Below are 5,717 nucleotides of genomic sequence, written 5' to 3'. Positions count from 1 at the left end.
GGGGTGGTCGAGTAGGGTAGGGTCGGGTAGGGTATGGTTAGGTTTAGGTTTAGGATTAGGGTTAGAGTTAGGCCTACCCTACCCGACCCTACCCTACTCGACCACCCCTACACTGTGGGCTCACCCTCACAGAGTGCCCGGGGATTAGTCTTACTCGTAGGCATAGGTGACTAGTCTAGTTCGTGTAGTTACTAATACTAATAGTAATACTAATACTAATACTAATACTAATAGTAATATTAATACTAATAGTAATATACTAGTACTACTAGTAAGGCTGAGAGGGTCTATGTCCCCCAGGTTACTGCCGGAACGTACCCTGGGTACGGTCCAGTATACCGGAACGTACCCTGGTACTATCTAATATGCCGGACCGTACCTCGCCTACTCCACTAACGAGTCTAGGGAGTCGCCTACGCCTACTCCCTAGCCCTAACCCTAAACCTAACCCTAACCCTAACCATATCAAATAGTTACCAGGGTACGTTCTGGTATACCGGACCGTACCCAGGGTACGTTCCGGCAGTACCCTGGACCCGGTTCCACAGTCGTGGATTAACTTTAACCCTGAGTTAAGGTTAACTCTGAGTTAAATTCACTAACTCTCACTCTGAGTTAGTAAACTCCGAATTAAATTTGGGTTTCATAAACATGGTTTAAATCCTGAGTTAAGTAACTCAGAGTTAAATATTTTAACTCAGAGTTAGTATCCCATAATTTCCAATAATGATAACAATAGAACAAATGCCAGCAGCAGACGAACAAGCTAAACGCAGCAATGGTAGGAATGAAGAAGCGATCACCAAATTTTTCTAGTGCAGAAAAGGCACTGCTAGTGGAACTTTATGAGTTTAACAAGAGTGTGCTGACATCGAAGCTAACAAACAATATTACGAACAAGTGCAAAACAGTATATGGACAGATTATTATTATTGTTATTGAGTTATCTTATATACCCGGCAGCCGGGTAAATAATAAACATAGAAGTTTATCTACGGGAGCCCGCAGCGATAAATAAATGATGAAAGCTTTTTTTTAGCCAACTCGGGGATCGAACCCGCGATGTTCACGGTATTAGCACGACGCTCTAACAGTTGCAGCTACCAAGCTAATTTGTTACAAGTAACCGTATTATAACTGAACGAATGTTGGGATGGGAATAAATCAGTGTTGGTACACCATCTATAGGCCCACGTCGGTCAGCGAACAACAAACGTAAATAAATATGGTTATAAGCGGTATGATTCGGACACGGGGCAGTACTAGATAAACTAATTAGCTCTAGCATTAGTATCCTAGAGCTAAACTAACCTCGTAGAAACTAGTCTTCAAAGTCTAAAGGATGATACCGAAGACTAACTATAAATAAATCGAATGTAAGTTGTTTCTTATGTATAAATTATGCAGATTCTTATGAAAATCTTACCGTCTGCATTCACTATCCCAATTGCGTATTGATAGAGTGATAACCTTTACGGTTAACGTAGTCCTTCTCAACTGCTTTACTCGGCCCTTGAATTCTAATATGCGTGCAGTCTACGCAACCGATTACGCCAGGAAACCCGACGAATGCGACGATACTATGAAAGTTAGCTTTGCACATTGCTACTTCCTCTTGAGCTGTCGGCCATTTGATCAACCGGCCTTGTAATCCAACTAGTACATCGGTAACGGCTGCGATGGCTCGACACACGGTGGATTTACTCACTCCAAAACTGTCTGCTATTACCTGTTGAAATGCACCACTCGCAAAGCAAAGGGTGGGGCCATTAACAGCACCCAGTGTTTGGGTACTGGCATCCCTCTCTGGAAGTGTATCTTTGGCAACTCATCACCAATAAATCCAAACAATCTTTCAAGACCCTGCCGCGAAAACCTATATCTGTCGTACAATTCGCGATCAGTCATGATGTTGAAGTGGTCGTCGTGTTTGCGATATTCTTTTTGTTTTTCGGGAACTGGGGCGTTTAAAAGGTAAAAATCAGCCATTTTTAACCCTGAGTTAAGAGTTAATCCAGGTTCGAACCAGAGTTAAATTTTAACTCTGAGTTAGGCATATTTAACTCGGAGTTAAAGTTAATCCACGACTGTGAAACGGAATTTAACTCTGAGTTAACTTTTAACTCTGAGTTAAGGAATTTAACTCAGAGTTAAGAGTTAATCCACGACTGTGGAACCGGGTCCTGGGGAACATATAGACCCTATGAGCACTAGTAGGCCTACTAGTAGTACTACTACTACTACTACTACTAAGGTTAGACCCCGATTCTGGCAATTTTTTTCATAACCTGACTATATTCTATAGACAATAATACAACAATAACATCTAACCTACAGGCTGCGCCGTAAAACAATTACCATGCATTATCAGTTTGTAAGCTACATTTTATCACCTCTCATTTTGTAAAAATATGACAATAAATGTTCAAAACCTCTTCAGAACAGAAATTATAAACTTGTAATTTTTGGTGTGTTTCCACCGACTGATAAAACCATTTGACATTTCTTGTGATTGGCAATGTGTTAAAATCAAGATTGCAATTTCTGTTCTGACAACAAACAGCACAATATTATTTCTTACTTAGGCCAAAAAAAATATATGTGTGGTTACCGTTACATGCCGAAAAAAATATGGTAGGTAGATAGGGAAAACATTTTATTTTATTTTCTTGAAATCTTATTTACAAACCATGTCCGAAGGATGTGCGTTGTGCCTTTTGAAGCAGGAACTGTCCAATTAAAAAAAAATAGGGTTGGTCCACCAAACTGTAACCACAACTATATTTTGTTTTGGCCTTATAGTAAAATATTTATAGTATACTGTTTCTGTCATGCAAAAAATTGCTGTATTTTTCGTAACTGCCATTCGATTGCGAGGTGAAAGCTTTCTCCTGAGAAGAGAGAGAGAGCTTGTTCTACAAAAAATATCTCGTTTAACCGAGGCCGTTATTTCATCCAAATTAAAATAACGTGTGTAACGACTTTCTGCTAGAATCACAAGGTTGAAACCTCCCCCAGCAATGCTCATCAGGGTTTCCACCAGAAGGCAGGGTTCGACACTAACGCTAGTCCGTTAGTCCGAGACTAGTAAAAAATAAGAAGGACTAGTAAATGCCCCATAGCCATTAGTCCTGCGGACTAGTTATTTTCCCCGTCCCAATTTCCCATCCTCCCATCAATTTTACTATAGTCTCTGGCGGCAGCTTCTCTTAACCAAGATCCAAAGAGCTATATATATATAACTCATTGCCATCAACAAGTTTTCCCTGTTAAGCCTGGCGCACATTGCCGAACATTTTTCCGAACAAATGTTTTTGTCTGGCAATGTTCGGGTGAACAATTGCTGAGCGCACATTGCCGAACATTTTGCAGCGAACAACCTCGTGGCGCCGTCTAGTAGCTGTGTTGTAAAGAGTCACGTGATCGGCGCATGATTGGGCACAAAAATCATGTGACCACATATCGTGCTGCTATTGGTTACTACTTTACAAATGTTCCTAGAATTGTTTGACATTCAGCGCACATTGACGAACATTCGACGAACAATGTACGAGATATCAAACATTTCCTATCTTTAGAAACATTGTTCGGAACAAATGTTCGGCGACTGTTTTCACCGCACATTGCCGAAGATTTCATGGAACATTGCTACGATAATGTTTTTGAGCAAAATGTTCTCAATGTGCGCCGGGCTTTAGACGCGCTAGTACAAGTAGACGCTAGCATGCTCTAAGCACGCTAGACCCTATGACAGTACAAACATTGTTAAACAATGGGGCCACTAACCAGTCTACCGATCGATTGTTTGACAGTAGCTGTCGACATAGAACAAGCGGTCTGATTGTATAAATGACACAACTAATCAGTTATACGCTCTCATAGCGAGGCATTTACATCACATGCGTGTTTTACTTGAACAGTTGAAGCAGTCGATACAAATAGTTATATATAGTAGTGATACAAGTAGTGAAGCATAGTAGTAGGTACATCCTTATCCAATACTAACATCAAGGTTGTTATGTGGAAGTATTTGGACGGAGCTCGTCCTCCACCTCCCAAACGTAAGTCGCAGGAGGAGAAATTAGATGGCCAGCGTGTCTATGGTAAGACCAAAAGGATGCGTACGTTCTGGCCAGCCAGCGTGGAAATTGTCATACCCGTGGCTAGAGTATTACCCGGGCAAGGTTATGACCTGTGGTACAGGCTGTACGTCTGGTAGTTTTTTCACCGGCACTACAAACTATCGTTTGGAAACTGTTAAAGTGCATGATGCTTCCGAGGGGCACAGAAAGATCATAGCAAAAAGAAATACAAGGACTACGAAACAGTGGGGGCAAAAACACTAGCCACAATAGCAAAACTGAATATCCTAATTAGCAACTGCTGACAGCTTTGATGATGATGATTACGCAAACTACAGAGATGTAACCGATTTTCAAGAGAAAGCCTATGAAATGTTAATAAACCAAATGATATAAATATTTAAAAAATCATGATCACTTCATTTGTTTTCTTATGTCAGATCTATATATATCAAAGTTACATATATTTTATACAATTGAATGTCTTTTACAAAACCTTTCTGGGGGAGACCCCTTGTACCCTGGGGGAGACGCCCTGTACTTCTTAGCAGAAGGGGGCTCCACCCTCCTACCCCACCTACCTCCCGGCAAATCACAACGCTCGTCGCTTTGCACATAGTAAGAGTCTTTCGGCAGGACTAGTAGAATCTTGGAAGGACTAGTACATTTTTTCTTTTACTAGCCCTGTGGACTAATGAACTAAAATGGTTAGTATCTAACCCTGGGAGGGTAAAAGGGTAATATTCCATACCCAAAAATATTTCCAGGGCATGGGTCCATACCCAAAATTATGAATAAAAAAAAAAGAAATTACTTGTTTATATGTAACTGTAAGCAATATGTGGAGTGAAAATGATAATATATGGTATTTTAAAAAAGAAACATGAACATTTATTTGCATAATTTTACATTAATTCGACAAGGAAGTCACTGGTTCAAACACGATATTCACTGGTTTAATGCACTAGTGTGTTAGTATCCACTTAAGGCTGTGGTTCGGTTTGCCACTGATGCATTTATTCGCAAGTAATCAACGAACCCCCTCTCATTTTAGTCCTTACCCAAAAAATATTTTTTGGCAGAAACCCTTCTCATCACTTCATCAAACATATTTATAGGGTATGGATCCGTGCCTTAAATTATGAGTAAAAAAAATTACTTGTTTATGTATGTATACTGGCTTTCTTATACATAAGAGGCACAGTGGTGCACCGCCGTTGTCAAATTTAACATCGCTGTTGTGAAAATGTTCCTGTATTTACTGATAAGTATATCCTGTATCTATATACCTGTATTAGAGATGCCAACCACTACAATTTATCCGTATTTTATACGAATTTCGTTTGCATTTTGACCACTACGACCAGTTTGCATACAACCAAGATTTTTATTACGATCGAAAAAACAAACATTTTTATGATATTTCAAGTGTTTTGTTTCAGTGTTACTATAGCCTCGTTCACACGAGACCTCGTATTTCTGAAATACCGGATTTGCGAAATACCGTATCTGAGACAAATACGCGGCCGAGCGTTCACACGCTGATTTGTGGCTCCAGAAATACGGTATTTGCGAAATACCGAATCTGAGACAAATACGCGGCCGAGCGTTCACACGCTGATTCGCGGCTCCAGA

This window comes from Priapulus caudatus, unplaced genomic scaffold (assembly GCF_000485595.1).
Source record: "Priapulus caudatus unplaced genomic scaffold, Priapulus_caudatus-5.0.1 Scaffold56, whole genome shotgun sequence".
In the NCBI taxonomy this organism is placed as follows: domain Eukaryota; kingdom Metazoa; phylum Priapulida; class Priapulimorpha; order Priapulimorphida; family Priapulidae; genus Priapulus; species Priapulus caudatus.
This window is presented reverse-complemented; position numbering follows the sequence as displayed.